The 19,162-nt window shown below is 36.2% G+C and overlaps 1 protein-coding gene across 4 annotated transcripts in view; it reads right to left on the bottom strand.

Annotated features, from left to right (window-relative positions):
• The window catches only part of LRBA (LPS responsive beige-like anchor protein), a 623,871-nt gene that overhangs the window by 58,643 nt on the left and 546,066 nt on the right, over window positions 1-19,162 (bottom strand). The gene's annotated exons all lie outside the window — the stretch shown is intronic.

Here is a 19,162-nt window from a genome sequence, read left to right as displayed (position 1 = left end):
AACAATAATGCCATTATCCCACAAGGTGGGACTCAGGCATAGCCTTCTGGAGAGGGACAGGACTAGAAGACTGAAGCTGAGGGCGACTAATCTAGGGGAGGCAGTGGTGTGAGAGGAAATGTAAGGCAGAAGCGGCTGGTTATGTTTGTAGAAGAAAATTGGAAACACTGTACAGGGAATTGGATGAGGGAATAAAAGAGAAGTACAAAGACTTTCATTGCCTTTATGACAGATGAAAATGTAATGTACCTGGCCTTAATACTACATATCCTGCTTTGCAGTTTACATTGTTCTGAAGTGAAAATGACATGGGTGATGAGACAACTTTCAAAAACACCAATCTCCTCTTTTTAACACTTAAAAAAAAGGCTTAAAATTTTAACAGAATTTCCACATTACTGACCCTTTCTTTTTCAAGTCACGGAAAACAGTGGTCTGATTATTCTGTCTCAAAGACAGTTAATAAAAGCTGTATTATCCCACATAGATTAAATAATTTTCTTTCCAAGTCCTCAAGACATCTAAAAATATTATAGAACTCTTAGACACAAATGCTTTATTTCTTGACTAACCTCTGAGTGGTGGTGAGTGGATGGTGATAAAAATACAATAGGAAGGGCTTTTTCAAGTGTGAAAATTATGGAGTAAGATTGTAAGGTAATGACTATAATCTCAAATCTTTATAGTCACACTTTATAACGTCAACTGATAATTCCAGACTCTCCTTGTTGTTTCTTAAACTCATCTGCCATTTTCATTCATCTTAATCTCTAAAGCCATTTACACAGGTGATCACACCCTGGTTTCTTCACATTCTCTCTGGCTTCCATGCCTTTATGTTAGCTGGGTTCTCCAACCTACTCCTTTATTCTGTCTTTTGCTAACTTCTATTCTTATTTCTCATCCATAAATGAACTCATCACTGCAAGTTCTCTTTTCACACTCCAATTTTCTCAATATAAACGTTCTGTCCTATTAAATTTTTTTTTTACTGTTATGATTTCAAATCTTGCCTCTCTTTGAAGGATTCCAAATCTAAAACCAGAGGGTTGTCGACTTCTACGAAGTATCCATTTACATGCTTGCCTGGTGGCTTTCCACAGACACTGTGTTATGTCTCAGCACACCTAAAATTAACAACTCTAAAATATGGAAAAATTAATTTTATTCTAGCCTTCCTCAGTCAAGGGTGAGACTCCTCTTTTATTTTTGAATGCTCAGAAACTTACTAACATTTAAAAAATTTACCTCTTTCCTTCATAAATAATCAATCACTAGACCCAATCACTTCTTTTATGAAGTTTTCCACATTCATCACTTCTTTTTGAGTCCAAGTCCCTTATAATTCCAGGTATTGAGTACTGGAAGAGTCTCTTTACTGTTGTTTGCAGTTGAGTTTCTTCCTTCAGTGTATCCTGCGGAATTGAGTTTTCCCAAACTCTCCTTTGTGTACTCTTCCCATGATCAAATGTCTTCAATCGCTCGCCAGTACTTAAAAAAGACTGAAAGTCTTCCCGCCTCTCTAACTTCTATTCCCTCATCCAGTTCCCCGTACAGTGTTTCTGATCTTCTTCCACAAACATAACCAGCCGCTTCTTCCTTACATTTCCTCTCATGCCACTGCCTCCCCTCGATTAGTCACCCTCAGCTTCAGTTTTCTAGTCCTGTCCCTTTCTAGAAGGCTCTGCTTGAGTGCCACCCTGTGGGTGTAATATTTCCCAAATCTTATAGCCGACTCATGTTGCCAATGACACTCTTGATTCAGGCTTCCTTACAATGTTATTTAACTTTTAGCAGATTCCTGGTCTGTCTCAGCAACTATTCCCTATACGGTCAGAGCATCGCATCGCTCAGGGCTCTGCAGCAGGGAGAACGGTACCTTGCACACAGTATTCACACAGCAACGAAGGTTACCGAGCACCTCTGATACAGCAAGCCCGCCTGGACCCCTGCACCTCATCTCGGGGTGTCCTGGGAAAAACAAACTCAGGAGATGAGCTCAGTTCTAAACGAGGCAAAATGGGAGCGAGGGGGTGGCCGGGGAGTGATCAGGGAGGGCTGATATCCGCTCCTGCAAAGACATCAGGAGAGTCTTTCAGAAAAGTCCTAAAAGATGTCACTAAAGGCAGGCATTCTCAGATTTCAGCCCCCAGCATACCTGAGGGCATGGCAACACTCCAGGTTCTCCCTACAGCCATGATTCTTAAGGACCAAGTGAGAAATCCTGGGGGCCACGTGATTTGAAAAAGCCCCTCAGGTCATTTTATCACTCTCTCTTCACTCCTCCCCTCAGCCCTCTGTACACAGCAATAGAAAATTTTGAGGCATAACTGAGGTCTGAAATCACAGGAAACACACAGGTATAATATTCAGGAAGGTGCACTGGTAACAGAGTAGCTTAATCAATTCTACCAAATGCCTAAACTGTGTTTAATGAACTCTCCTTCACCTAGAGAGTTTTGGTCCCAGGTGATATATTCTTAGAATTTATTTATTATGGTAAGTTTTTATTATGGAATAGCATAATGAATCCCCATGTACCCATTAGTCAATTTCAATAATTATTAACACTTTTGGCCTCAGGTTATCTTAAGGGGGGCTCAGCACACTCAGGCAATGTGCTAGAAAGATTTATTGGAAAACAGGAGAGTGTGCCTGCCTTTAAGCAGTTTATTTTTTTCAGGTCTACTGCAAAACTACATTGAGAACAAAAATATCAAAAATGACCTGAAATTATAAACATTAGCCAGCAGCCTTCATTTTGTTCAGAAGGATTAAACGTACCTGAACCTGTAAGGAGATGTTTAAACCTACAGTTGCTAATTTGATTAGGTAACTTCTCTAGTTAAATTCCTTCCAATCAAATTCCTTACCATAGGGTGGCCCCGGAGCGTGGGGTTACGTATGCAGACACTGGGATCAGACTGCCTCAGTTCAAAGATTAGCTTTATCATACATTAGCTGAGTGACTCTGGCAAGTCACTCAACCTTCTGTGCCTTAGGTTCACATCTAAAAATGGTGATAATAACAGTAAGTATTTATTGGGTTGTTGTGAAGATTAAATGAGATAATATAAAACACGTAGAATGGTTCTTGACATATCAGTAACTGTTTGATGTTATTATTACAGCATGTACGTAAAAGATTTTACATAGTGTCTGGCTGAGGTTAAGTAAGCATTTAATAAATGTTACGACCTACTTACAAGTAAGATGGATAGTCACCTAGCTTCCCATGTTTCCAGTCTCATCCTGACACTGTCCCCCTCACACTCTGCATGTCAGATGTAAGTTGTCACATTGCCTTTGCATACACTGTTTTCCTAATGTTTCTATTCCCTTTTTCTGTGTGTGGTTGCCTCCTCCTCATTCTCTAAGACTCAGTTCAGGCATCTCTGTACTCTGGGGAATCTCTTTCTAGATCTCATCCACACTGTTGCTGCCCCTCCCTGTTGCTCCTGAAGCACTGTGCACAGACCCCAACCACCGACTTAACTAAAATTCTAGTTACTGGTCTAATTTCTGTCTTATCAATTAGACTCAAAGTCTCCTTGAGACCAGAGACTTCTAAGTCTTTCTGTGCTTCTGGGGGCTTGACACACAGTAGGTGCTCAATAAATATTCACTGAATAAATGAATCTTATCCATTCATAATTCAGCAGTGACACAGCTAAAAGATACACTCCTAACACTACTACAGAGCAGCCCAGCACTGAAAAAACATTCTATTAAACATCGCTACCACAAAGCTTACTTCATCCTCGTCCACCAATTCCCAATTACTTCTGTAAATAGCCTCTTACTACTTTCTATAATAAACCTGAATTCAGGCAGGCAGCATTCCAGATGTTAAAATACATAGTAGTAAAAAAGAAATACTTCAAGACACTCCAATAAAACCACATATTTGTATTTTATAAACAGCATCTCAAATATTACCTAGAGAATTTATTAATGGATTTCCAAATGGAAATATTATGAAAAGATTTTCAGCAAGCTGTGTATTCTATTGTTTTCTGTGCCAACGACTGCATAATTCCATGATTTTTATGGCTATCGAGAAAGGGGCAGAATATAGAGAGAGAATACAGGTACACACGCTAGATAAAACGAAAGAATGAAAGAAAAGAAAGAAAAGGGAAGGAAAGTAGACTGGCTTAGTGACAATGCAGGACTTCAACTTAATAATGATTATTTTAGTCTCTTTGCAATAGTCTTTTTAATCTAACAGAGGAAACAAGTTAACTCAGTACAACACTTAGTAACCAACAATAAAGCTGTAAAACTATTTTAAGATGGGTTTGGGGGAGAAAGAACTCAAACATATGGATGCAATTAAGGTAAACACATAAGTACTCTGCTCTTTTTAAGCACACAACTCCGAAATTGCATTTTATCCCCTATGTATTTACATCGAAAAGCACTATAAAATTGGGATGGGGAAATGGAAAAAAATCATTTATTAAGAAAAAATGCCATTTATTAATATATTAAAAATTTCTGACATTACCAAAATTAAATTCTAGAAAGCTATCTTAAGATTCAAGAGTAACTCCTTACCAAGAGATATTTACAAATCCAAGTGAGAGTTCATATTTTGGATTTCAGAAATTAATTCACTTTTCATGTTTAAAAAGAGTCACATTACAGCCAGCGAGTGACTTCTCCTGTGTTACGTATCATATTAGCACTTATGTCTGTTTTCCTCTTGCCCTTCACACATTTGAATTAAGCTGGAGAAAACTTGCTGGATATTTGACTGGTTTCCACTCCGTTTACTAACTGACTCTCCAGTGAACCAGCTTCAGTGCCCTTTGAAGCCCCTGTAAAAATTTAGCTTTGGTATTAGCAAATTAAAAAAGCACACTAATCTTATGTTTAAGTTAGCATTTAATTCCTGAAGGACAAAAAATTCCGGTAACATTAACCAGTAAGGCCAAAGAGCCTCACATAACAAGTAAATGTACTGATTAAAAATGAAGCCTCTAAAAAGAGAAAATTATCTTTATAATATATATGGTCTTGTTTGCATAACACCTCTAGCTGGTGAAAAAAAAAAAGGCAAGGCAACATTTAGAAACATTGAGAAGCTAGACCCTTCAACATAGGTAATGAAATACAGAGTTACTTTTGAGTACTTAGAGCAATAAAAGCACAAAATTTTTAAAAATTTAGCATAATGAACCTAACTCAAATTCTTTAAAAGAATCTTTTAAGATTGAAATGTAAATATTAAAGTGCCCTAGAAAAAAAAAACATCGAATTCAAACCTTGTAAAGCATAATGCAAAAGATAAATAGCCCATCAAGAAAAGTGTCATGGATGTATTACCAGCATGAGGAATTTCTAAAACTCAATCAGACTTTTTGTTCAAAATAAACAATAGCCAATATTTAGTCAAAAGATTATGCAAAGTAATCCACACAGAAGAGGGATAAAGTGAAGAAATAAGTTAACTGAACAAAAGTAATTCTATATAAATTAGAACTTGAAAGACAAAGGTTTTTAAGTTTGAGAAATTAGACAGAGAAAAACAAAAACTTAGTTAAAAGTCAAATTTTCATGTTTGCAAATAAAGACTGAGTTACTGATTCCACTTTTGCAAATTTTCCTAAAAATCAGACCAATTCAAAAAGATTTAGACACAAAGATGGTTATTATAGCACTCTGCAATAGTAGAAATTAGGGCGGAAAACTAATTAACTATGTTAATGAAATACATGCAGTCATTAAAATGAGTGAGTTAAGCTGAATATATGTGTCATGGAAACTAGTCTATACTATACTGATGAAAAAATTCCCAGTCACCAAAGAATACAGTGTATGATCTCATCTAAGTAAAAAATAAAAAATAAAAATTAAATAAACACACATTTCTATGTGCTATGTGAGTACATGCATGAATACACATGTGTAAAATCTGGAAAGGTACATACCAAACTATTATCAGCTATTATCTTTGGTGGGGGGATGGATGAAAAGATTGGCAGAATAAAAATGAATACCTTCTTCACTTTTATACTTTTGACATCTTAGACAAAGCATGTATTACTTTTAAGATCAAGAATAGTAAAAAAAAATTCTGTTTTGAAAAAAATCTAAAACTAAAAAAAACCTATGAAAGTCCAAAGAAAAATCTGACAATATTTGATATAGCTTTATGAACTTCAGTTTTTCCAGTAAGCAGAAGTATTTCTTAACCATCTAGGATCAACTGTAGCTGATAAATTGGTCACAGATTGTAAAATAAATAGACCTTGCGACGAAACTAATTTTGTTATTTTGAGCTTATTCCCTAATTTATTTTCATCTGACTTCAAGAAGCCATTAGTTTTATCAATATTTTACCATCGTTTATTATTAATTAAAAATTTAAAAAGGTATGACAATTTGTAAGTACACTGTTCTATTTACATTAGGTATTTGAGGGCGTATGTGTATCATGATGGTATTTAAAAAGCAAAGAGAAAGAGTGCCTTGTTAAATAAAATAAATCTCTCTTAAAAAAAAAGACTGCAGAGGGAAAAATTAGGGAGGAAAGGAGTATTTTTACTTATATATCTACTCAATAATTTTATGGAAGTTACTATAAAGTACTTATAAGTTGTGAAAATATGCACAGATTTCCAATCAGTGCCTTTAGCTGAGCCCATACATTCCAGGCACATTACACGGAGGCCCAGCCCAGCCTCACTACAATCTCCATTTCTTGTAGCTGTCCATCCACTGCAGCATAATCCCAGCTGCCAATCTGAAAGAAACCAGCTAGTCAGAGCAGACACAACCAACAGAAACAAATGTCACTCAATAATGTTCAGCGGCACTGTGTTCATGGATAATTTCAAACAGTATCTCTGTCTAGAACATTGATGTGCTCATTCAAAACACCTCCATCTCTAGCTACTGGAAACGAGCAGATAAAGCAGCCTGCCTAGAAAAATAAGTGGAATGTTGCTTCAAAGACATGGCCAATACTAAGGGGCAAACAGTGGAAACATAGTAAAAAGTTAGTAAAGGAAAAAAAAGAAAACAGCAGGACAGTTAATTTATTGCATTCAGAAGGTTAAAATTATTTCTCAGAACCAGACAGATATGTTTAAACTATGTCATGGTCATTCATTTGTTAAGAATCACTTAGTCTATTTTTCTCAGTAATATTTGTGAGCATCCACTGTGTAAGAATGCTGAAATGAGGTACACTGAGGAATTCCTGACTCAAAGAACTTGGAGCCTGAAAGACAATACACATACACATACACACAACACACAAACACACCCCGCCAGTTACACAGTACAGGCCGGGACAGAGAGAGGGAAGGCAACAAGTTTCCTGTTATAACGTAGTTACATCATACTCAACATTGAGAAAATTTGCTCTTGACTTAAGTATTTCCTGAATACTGTGCTAATGGAATCTCAGTTGCTTCTTTGTACCAATAACGAAGACTAAGAATAGAGATTCTAAGTAAACTCCCTCATCTTTGTTAGAAATAGAGCTACATTGCTATTCTGAACATTTAGAAATCTGTCACACTTGAAAATAATCTTACATAGATTTTCAAATCTATGTAATCTTTACTCTTAATTTTTCTAGAAACTTGCATTTAGTTTAAAATTTCAAGAACAAAATTCAGTCACTTGATTTATGAGTAATTTTTACACTTTCAATTTAAAATGAAGACGGTGCCTGAAAAGAGCAGAGGTTTATGACAAAAGGCATTGGCATAATAGAACGGGTCAGGATTTCTTGGGGAGCAAATAGGGAGAAAATCATAAAAAAAATATTAATGCTTTGTTTTATCTCCTTGGATGTATAATTTAGCTCCACCTATTTAACTAGTAAGTCTGCAATAGGGCTAATCACTAGCAAAATACAGAGATTAGCTTTTCTGGCAACTTCGATGTTTATTTAATCGACTAAGGGAAAACTGTGATTGTGGTTTTAATACACAAGAAAGTCTGGCGTAATTTCAAGGTATTTTTTATGTAGGTTTTCAATTAAAACTTGACTAATCCTTACCGTTTATTTGGCTTTTCACTGTACAGTTCCTGCCCTGCACTGTGTCAAGCATGTCATCTGTGTAACACAATTCTGGCCAGAGATGCTTCGGGATTATTTTTTTAACACTCTAAATTGTGGCTGCGTGAAGTCTTAACTTCCCGCATTCAATACTTCTAAGTTACTCTACTGCTACAACCATCGTAACCGCGTTGTCCTGTTGTCCTACTTCCAAATCTCACTGCAGTCACAGCAAAGATTCCTGCCCCACCTGCTTACAACAGGCTTACAGACCATTCCTCTAACTATTTAACAAATGTTAACAATGCTATAAATACCAATTGTGTTTATGCTTTCTGAAAGATTCACTGCAGCCAGTGTTCTGCAGTAGTGTTAGGGCTGAAATAAGCTGTTGACTCCCACCATGAAAGTGATTGAATTCTAAGCCAAAAATGCCTTCTCTCGGATAAGATATCTGATTTGCTACTGCTGTCATGAAACTGGGGTCATGTAAACTTAAACACTGCTGCTGCTTCTTTTGGAAAACAGACCTTCTCAGAGTGATTATGTGTTACTAACACGGCATTTGGAAGGATAAATTTGGAAGAGGGAAAACCAACCACTGACACTAAACAACTTTGGGAAAACTTATCAGGTTTTACTTTCACGCTATGAGACTCACTGTATATAATTCTTTAAATAGACCAACAAGGTGGCTCTCCTTTAACTTTTCCCTACCCATTTATGTTAACAGAGCTGAGTTCCATTTTCAGAAGGAAATTAATAACTTTAATTTCTGAACTGACATAGACATAAAATAACACTGCATTTGCTTGAAAAGTAAAGGAGAAAATAATGCTTCCTGAGGAAACGTGGTGAGGACTTAAGGTAAGGTGCAAGATGAAAATGCAGAGATGACAGGGTTCATATTTATGCTGTCCCTAAGCAAAACCTACCTGTGCAGTCTGTCTTTCGGCCTTTGAATCTCCACCTTTTCTTCCTAGCGCCAGCACACCCCAGGGTCGGCCCCTGCTGCCCCTACACAAAGGCTGCTCGGACCCTGTTGTGTCTGTACTTTTCCTTTTGTCAAAATCTACGATCAAGTCCTATGCACAGAGCTGAATGACTGGAAAAAGTTGTTTCCCTGCCAAAAACCTGTGACTAAGTAAATTATCTATAATGGTGCAGTTTCAGGCAGTAGTAAAAGGCAATGAATTGTGTGGCAGAGGCTTTTTTCTGTAAATATCAAAGCACATCATATAGAAACTATTATCACTGACTTCAGCACGTGACTAGCCTTAGCGCACAAAGACCAAACTTGGGGATAGAAGCTTTCTACTCTCTTACTTTATACTTTCATATTCTTTGAAATTTTACAGTTAACACACATTTTTCTGATAAATAAGTTGTTAAATCTCTTTATATAGCCATTTAAATATATATACATATACACACAGTTTAGTAGTGAACCCAGAAATCTAGAATTCATGAATCTTAGGCCAAAAGCCTTCTTGATTTTAGAAAATGATGGTAAGAGCTACAATTAACAGTGGTGCAGCGAAGATATTTTCCCTAGGAGTTGAAGTGATCTTTTTGGTCCTCCTCAAATATGATGGCAAAAATGAAGAAATAAATTTAAATGGCTAAAAAGTATGAAAAAGAATCCTAGTTCAGTGAGTTAAGTAACACACTACGAGCTCAGAGGTCCTAATTTCTGAGTGAGACAAAAGTTAAGAAATTACAAATTCCCTCACCTTTATCAAAGTTATCAAATGAAGATCATTATACAAAGTCAGTATCCAAGCAACATTAAACACCGCCAAGCCCAAAAAGTAATCACAAAAGACCTCCAAACAGCCAAAAGCAAAGTCAGCATCCTGATGCTCATGTTAACGTGCATCATTTGTTCGGATTTTCAGACAGACTTTTTTCCCTCCAAAAAGAGAAAGAGTTATGGGCTGGCTTTTTTCTCTTGATTTAAAAGAGAAATACTTTTCAGACTATAGGAAGTACCAAATGAAAGAATTCCATAACCTCACTGACCAAAGATAATAACTATAACAATGACTATCTTTGGTTAGATGACCATATAAACATCTTGGGGTCTATAATTCCAGAAATTTCCTAAGCATATATACACATCATAAAATTTGTATTTTCTATGTTTCATAACATGTTTTTCAATGTAATATGGTAAAATATTCTTCCATAGCAATACATATAGACCTATATAGCAATATTTTTTATTCCACTTTATGGATTCACCAATATTTTTTTAACTAGTTCTCTACTGTTAAGACATTTATGTGGTTTTTGTTTCTTTGTGGGTTTTTTTTTTTTGCTATGATGAACAACTATACACCTGAACTTTTTTTTTTTTAAATACCTGTTCAATTATTCCTTTTGGTTAAAGCTCTAAGAGTAGATAAGTACTGTAAAAACTGATACAGATTGCTATAAAGATTCAACCTATTTTCATCCTCACCAAATATATGACAATGTCTGTTTTTTAACCGATATTAGGAATTTTCAGTTATTTTTCATCTTAGAAAATTTAATAGGCAAAAATGTGTTAGATTTTAAATTGAATTACACTGATTACTAGTGAGGCTTCCTTCATGGCTTGTATTTCATCTTTTGTGAGTTATCTGTTCCTGAACTTACTATTTATTACTGGTTTTTTTTTGGATGTACAAAAACTTGTTTTTATGTAAACAAATATATAAATTTCCTTAATGACTTCTGTTTTGATATTGACTTACAAAATGGGCCTTCTCCATTCCAAGATTATAAAACTATTCACCTATAGTATCTTCTAAGTTCCGTAGTTGTACTCTTTATATTTACAATGCAATCTTTATTCCAAATAAATACATTATTTCACCCATACATTTTTCACTTCAAGATGTGAAACAGGGATTTAAATTAATTTGTTGTAACAATTAGCTGGCTGTCCCAACATCACACTGAGTAAGACAGCCTTTCCCTGGTGACTTTAAATACCACCTTTATCATATATTCTTACGTGTAATATTGCTATTTCTGGAAGCTCTATTCTGTTCCACTGAACCTTAGTTTCTTCACCAGAACATAGTGTTTTGTTTTGTTTTGTTTTCACTGAAGTACAGGTAGGTACAATGTGTCAATTTATGGTGCACAGCACAATGTCCCAGCCATGCACCCACACACACATATTTGCCTTCATATTCCCTTCCACTACAAGATACTGAATATAATCCCCTGTGCTATACAGAAGGAGCATATTTTTTTAAATCTATTTTTATATATAGTGGCCAACACCTGCAAATCTCAAACTCTCAAATCTATCCCTTCCCACCCCCTAGAACACAGTGTTTTGATTACTGTAGTTTATGTTTTTATATCTGGTGAAGTAATCAAAACCTACTGACTAAATTTAATTCTATCAAATCTGGTTATTTGGCTTCTCATACTACAACATGCAAGAAATCGCTAACTGTACAGTATGGGAAGGATGCCCCTTCAAAGGCTGACATACTTACACAGATAGTTTTAGAAGGGAAACAGGAAAAATATAAAAAGAGAGCATAACAACTGGGAAAGAACAGAAGTATGGAATCCTTTAGATTAAGGTCAAATATAGCAGAGAACAGCAACTAATATTAATAATAAAAACTCACAATCACCAATTACACTCCTTACTTGTCATTACTCACTCACTACCTCACTGGAAAATGGCCTCTACTCCTAAAAACGAGCACCCACTGTTTTTCAAGTACACAGAGAACATTTATGAAAACAGACTATGCCCAAGAGGAGTCCCGTCTCAAAAGATTTCCAAGAATCTGTATCACATATATCACAGTCTTTTGCTTTAAATTAAAATGAGTAACAAAAAGATACTGGATTGGATGTATGAAGGGAAGCCCCTGCTGAAGACATAATCTTCCAGCTGAGGCATGAATGACAAGGAACCAGCACGTGAAAATCTGGAACAGTCGGAGAAAATGGATCTCATAAGGTGCGAATTCAGCAACAACCTTTGCATGATCAAGAACAGAAAGAAGGTCAGTGCCACAGGACACACGAATGAGAACCAGAATAGGCTGGCATGAGATCAGAGAGGCAGGCAGGGGCCAGGTCATGGGGGGCGGGCAGGATGTTATTCTCTGTTTAGTGTGAAATTTGGAAGTTTAAGTAGAGGAGGGACATGATCTCATTTACAGTTTTAAAATGTCACTTTGGCAGCTCTGCGGAAAGTGGATTGTAGATGGTTAAGGGTAGGAAAGGGTGCCCAGGTCTAATGCTAGCCTGGGGAGAGACGATGACGGTGGCTTAGACTAATGACAGACAGACACGAATGGTTTCCAAATGTGCTTGGGAGACACCATCAACCTAGTGGCTCTTCATCACCAACTTCTTACAGCCCCCACTGCCACTTCCCCTGCATGTTAATTTCCAGTCGTGGAGTCATTCTATGCTTTTTTCCCATATGAGTGCTCTCTGCTTTGAGTTCCCCTACCATTTCTACTGCTTCACCTACTTCACGCCTCATTTCTTAAGGATTATGTTCAGGCAGTTATCACTGCCTTCACCTGGGTTGGCTGTTTCTCCTTTGTGCTCTGATGTGTAGTATACTTAACATCTCACTCAAAAAACATCACTGTACATACAGTTTTTTAAACACTTATTTCTGACCTACTGAAACTCCATCAATGAACTGTTCTATTCTAAGTGCTAGCTAACTGGGCTCTCAAGTTTCAGATAGAGCATTTACCATTTATATAATAATTGATAGGTGAATTCTGGATATAAGAAAGGATACAGAATTGTTCCAGAAATCGTGCCTGTCAAGACAATAACATTCTAAATACATTAAAGAAATTATTTAAGGAAAATACTTATTTTATATTTTTTAGGAAAAGAGAGATTATTTTGTAAAGGGAATGAATATTCAATTCATCATGTATTTATTTTGTGAATTTGGATTTTAGGTTTTTTATCTTAATAAAAATATTTATTCTTACTCATAACCTGACCCTTATTTTTTTCTTTTTTGTTTTTTGTGTGTGTGTGTGTGGGGGGGGATTAGGTGTCTTCATGTATTTTTAAATTAATTTTTAATTTTATTTATTTTTTAGTGGATGTACTGGGGATTGAATCCAGGACCTTGTGCATGCTAAGTATGCACTACCGCTGAGCTATACTCTCCCTAATTTTTCTCTTTTTAAATGTCTTCTTTCTTGCTTTTTAGTTTTTTAAATGGTGGTAGAAGGAAGAAAGGTGAATGAGTGAAACCAAATTCAGCAGAATTAACAACCAGAAAATAACCAATTTTTATTCATTTGTACCTTGTTTATAAAAGAACATATGTAATGCTAGGAAAACAGAGTAGATTAAAAATGCTAAAGGGAGAGAAAAAGGGAAAAAAAAGGTACCCCCAAGAATAAAGAAATAAAGAAGAGTAAAGAGGCCTGTTGGAATTAACAGCTAAAGACAGAAATGCATCCTTTAGTCGGAGGTCACAGATACTGGGGAAAAAAATGTATATTTTCATGAAAAAGAATTCTTTCCAGTGTGTGATATATGCAAATACAGAACATAGCTGTATATTGATAACCCAGCTGTTTTCTAAAAATTAAAAACAACATAAAAGCTTAATGTGCCGCAGGCTGTTTCTCTGATTACTTTTCCTCTTCTTATGGTTATTATTTCTATCGTTTAGTGCTTTTTTTATAGACAGATTATTTTTATGATCACTTACTCTACCATATGTATTAATTGTTCACTCCAGAATAAAACTTTCTCAAGAGGAACGGAGCTTTTCTCAAGCAGTAGGTGACTGCATGACTTGTATGTAGACAGCTTGCCTCTGGGTGTGACTGTGTGAACATCTGAGTGTTCCAAAGTGAACTAAACAGACAATTGACAGTAAAAGCAAAACTACAGCTACTGAAGAGAAAGAAGTCTAGTCTAGTCTGCTTTTAAAATTAGAGAGGCACAAATCTATCCTGGTTCTGCTATGGTGATTTTGCAGGGATAATGTTTCAATATAAGCCAAGTGCATGTACAAATTTACTAATAATAGAGATGTTTAAGCCTCTTAGAGGAACAAGGTTCTGAAGAAAAGATGGTGTAGCCTGGAGACAGGGTGAGTAGTAAACCAGAAGATGGTCCTGCTCCTGAGTCTCTCTGTATCCCCTTACTCAGCCTTATTATCTTCATAATACTTATCACTAACTGAAGTTAGTTTTCATTGTTTATTTTCTGTGCACCCCATTAGAATGTGAGCTCCAAGAGGGAAGGGGCTTTGTCTGACCTTCTTGTTCATCTCTGTATTTTTAGCTCCATGAACAAAATGATTATTTGCTAAATAAATGAATGAAAGAAAAAAAATACATGAATGAAAGAAGAAACTCTCCCAGTTTATCAGCCCCCTTCTCATTTAGCCAAACCAGCCTAGACCATCACGTCAACAATATTCCTTTAACAATGTCATCAACCACCCTTCCACTCTCAACCCCTTTTCAGAGATTCCACCATTCTCCCATGGCCAAACGCCAACTCTCTCTTCCTATACATAATTAGACAGACAGACAGACAGCACACATACGCACACACACCCCTTTTTCTAAACTTACTCTCTGCTGTTGAGAACAGAGAAACAACATGGAAAGGAAAAAATAATTTATATATTAATGAGCATCTATTAAGCACCTATCACTATGTTAAGCATTTCCATAAATATTATCCCACTCTTGGTCCAAACCCTCATGATCTTGTTGCCTTTCTACCTCATCCCTGCTCATTTACTTAGTCCCCAGGCTAACCTCCTCCCCTCCAACCACAGACAAGGCAGTATTGTTCCCTACTGTCCTGTGCTCATCACTGTATGTGTTCTGGACTTCATTCCCTTTCTTTTCCTCCTAGAGCTTGATAGTTTATTACATGCTTTCTTTCCTGTATGTCTGACATGCTTCTCTCTCTTTGGAGCTGTCCAATTAACACAGATACATGGTCAATTACCTACCCATTAAAAAAAAAATTTCTCCGTTAGAGTTCTGGTAATGGGTATGGGGTTTCTTTTCATGGTGAATAAATCTTCCAAAATTAGCTTGTGGTGACGCTTGTAAATACACCCAAACTACTGTACTGTACACTTTGAGTGGGTGAATTCTATCCTATGCAAACTTTATCTTAATAAAGCAGTTAGAAGTTCTCCCTCCAACTGTTTCCTTTCCTCACTGTGTTGACTTGCTTGCCTCGCAATCACAGCACAGTCCGCCACCGTCTAAGTGTCCTGCTCTAACACCACCAGTGACTCTTAGAATACTCCAGTGAGTACTTTTCAGCTCTTATTTGTTCAGCCGTCTTTCAGACAGGCTCTAAAACACATATGTGGTGATGTCACCGACCTCCGGCCTTCAATTCACTATCTTATAATGCAGTTAAACTGACTTTTTATGGCCTTGAAGGCCCTGTATGGTCTGGCTCCTGTCTGTCTCTCTCACCTTATCACCTTCGGTTCACGCCACATACGTATTCTCCAGCCATGATCTCTTTCACTCTGTGCAGGGGGCTTCTGCGATTTCTTCTGAGTAGCTGTCCTCTGCTCACGACTCTACCCAGTGTTCTTATTCATCCTTCAATCTACAGCTCAAGCCTCTCATTTCCCAGAAAACACGCCAGGTCTCAGGCAGGCTGGGCTTAGTGTCTACCCTCTACACTTATGCATATATACCAGGTCCTTATCTCTATAGTGAATTATCACAGGATTATAACTGTTTACTTATCCATATTTCCCTCCTAGACAATGAACTCTAGCTGACAAGGGCAGGGACTTGCCTTTCAACTCTTTAACCTTATTACATAAGTTAGGTTTAGTACAAGGTTGTTGAGAAAAACAAAATAATAATGACTTACTCTTGTTTTCTGTTTTCTCCTTGCCTCACTTTACAATGAACTCTGCATGTGTCCTCCAGTAACAGTCTCAAATTACTTCTCTAGTGTCAACATTTTATGATTCTTTCTATGGTGCAATTGGTAATTTACATTCTTGTTTACAGTTATGTTTTCTAACCCAAACCAAAGGTTTAACACTGAACAACATAAAGGAAAGAAGTAACACCGGCTGGGAACTTAGGATGGGACAGGTACCATGCCAGGCCTTTTCATGTATTACACCTCATCTGATTCTCCATAAGGTGGGCATTATCGTACCAATTCCACACACAAGGAAACAGAGTCTCCGGAAGATCCCAGTCACACAACTAGTAGGCACTGGGGCCAGGAATCAAGTCCACATTTACATACTTGTTCGTTTATTCTACAACATCACACTGCATGGTGTCACAAGATTTGGCACTATAATATGGCATGGCTGTAATAAAAGGTTACATCACATTCAGAAAGCGCTGTGAATTAACCGTGTATATTTATACAAATAATGCTAATTAATGACGTGATATATTGTTTCACGAACATGGAGTACCTACTATACTTAGAACATAAGGCCGTGTTTTTGGAGTGAATGCTGAATCTAGCATATCATACATGTTTATATAATGTATAATATAAAAATAAATTAGGGTATGATGAGTGGAAAACTCTGCAGTTAAAGTTTAATTTGTTAATAATTAACTACTTGGAGTTGTGGGGAAGAAAAGGAAGTCAAAGAAACTTAAAGCAAAAGTTTTAAACAGTCTTTAGCAAATGCTGATCATGAAAAATAAATACTGAAAACGTATTTGGTATGGCAGGTCCTCAGAAAGTTAAGCACAGAATTACCATATAACCCAGCAATTCTACTTCTGAGTACATACCCCAAAGAGCTGAAAGCAGGGACCTGAACCGGTATTTATATACTCATGTTCATAGCAGCATTATTCGCAACAGCTAAAAGGTAGAAACAACCCCAAATGTCCACTGACAGATAAGTGGATAAACACAATGTGGTGTATACATCCAATGGAATATAAATCAGCCTTAAAAAGGGGGGGGGTGGAATTCTGACCCAATCTACAGTATAGATGAACTTTAATAAAATAAGCCAGACACAAAAGGACAAATATTGTATAATTCCACTGATCTGAGATACCTAGAATAGTCAAAGTCCCAGAAACAGAAAGTAGAATGGTGGCTGCCAAGGCCTGAGGGCAGAAGGGAAGGAGGAGTCACCATTTAACACAGAGTTTCAGTTTGGGAAGATGATTCTGGAGATGGATGGTGGTGATGGTTGCATAATAATGTGAATGTACTTAATACCACTGAATTATACACTCAAAATGGTTAAAATGGTAAATTTTATATTGATTTACCATAATAAAAACATCATCTGAATTCGTAACATGTTAATTTAAGTGAAAGAAAAAATATAATTTGGTTTAGACATGTATGTCAACTACATGTCTAATACCTAAATGGAGTATGCCCAAAGTCAAATATTCTACCAAGTGAATTTAACATTTATTGCCCCATTGTCTGACCACATGCCCTGAATTTGGATTTTGAAAATTTGGTAACCAAAGATGTATGACAGTCTTCTAGCTTTCCCCTGTCCAATACGGCATCCACTAGCCATATGTGATTATTTAAATCTGAATTAACTAAAATTAAACATTCAGTTCCTCAGTCACACAAGCCACATTTCAAATGCACAACAGTTACATGTGACCAGTGGTTACCGTATTGAGCAGTGAAGGTATAATGAACATTTCCATCAGCACAGAAAGTTCTACTGGACAGTGCTCTTATAGATTATACTGTAAATAGTACATGGTCAACTCCTTTGGTAAATCACTAATGTGTGTGAGAAACAGGGTGAGTCAATCCAGAATAAAAACAAAGAGCCAATTACACTCAGTGATCTGTGGAGGAAACAACCTGCTGATTGAATGTTTCACTTTTTAACTAGCAGCATCACACAGAGAGCCATCCTTCATCCTGCAAATGCTGCATCGACTTGGACACACCAATAGACAAGTCTTTTAAAAAAAAAAGTCAGATCCCACATTGGGAGAAATGGTATTAAGTACATTTTCAAAGCAATTCCATAGAATATCGTGGAATTTCAAAATTAAAATTACACAGATTTTATAGCAACATAAAATAATTCATGCTGGTATGTTAAGTAAAACAAGACATGACAAAATCAAATCTATACTGATTTCAGTCATATAACAGCTAAGTAGACAAAAAAAGACCCCAAAGCAGGTGGTATATTTGAAGAATAACTATGGACATTTAGTAGACAAAGTACCACTATTCAAATATTGTTAAAACAATAAAAAATAAAGTAAATGAGCCTATATGACTTTATTCTAACAATGAAATTATGCACTACGTTGTAACGCCACTTGTATGTTTGCTCCAACCTCAATTTCACATACAGAACCCTATGTCCATACATCTCATGCAGTCGGTTGTTGCTCTAATAAAATAAAATGCCCCTTGGAAGGAACATTTTCAAAGAACCGAAAAATTGGAAGAGTCTTTTGGGGTTTACCAGATCCAGCTCTAAAATAAACTGAATAATAGCAATTCAGAACCTGTACAATTAAAGATAAATGTGCTTCTAATGCATGGTGCTCTTGTTTGTGCCCTAACTTTCTTTATGGAGCACATGACCCAGGTGATAATATGTGCTGGTCCATATATTTAAATATGTACTTTCCTACACTGTCAACATGATCAGGTCATAAGTAGAATTATAAAGAAATACATCAAGTGCTGGTGAAAATGAAAAACTTACTTCTATAAATAATGTTCCCTTGATAGTGATATACAACTTTCCCTATGAATCAAAGCGCCCTGGTTTCTTAGTTTTCTTCCAAAACTGGACGGACATTTAAGGTGATATCTGTTCAATTCTATGATCTCTGTATATGATGTATGTTAGTTGGAGGATACATAATTAAATTAAGATACTAAAAAAAAAGCAAGGCTATAAACATACATTTTGGTAAATAATGTATTTGTCAAAACCATATTTTTGAGTGTTTTACTTAAGAAAATCAATGAAAAAGATAAAATGAGTCTCAGTAACACCAAATCTGATGATGTAGGAAGTTCCAGGCTTCATTCTTACTCATAACTTCTATATGGTTATACACGTACTTCTGCATTATATATAAATATGTGTTTTATCACATTTAAATACAGTTATACTTATAACCTTAATTTTTA

Source organism: Vicugna pacos, chromosome 2 (genome assembly GCF_048564905.1).
Source record: "Vicugna pacos chromosome 2, VicPac4, whole genome shotgun sequence".
Classification (NCBI taxonomy): domain Eukaryota; kingdom Metazoa; phylum Chordata; class Mammalia; order Artiodactyla; family Camelidae; genus Vicugna; species Vicugna pacos.
This window is presented reverse-complemented; position numbering and strand designations above follow the sequence as displayed.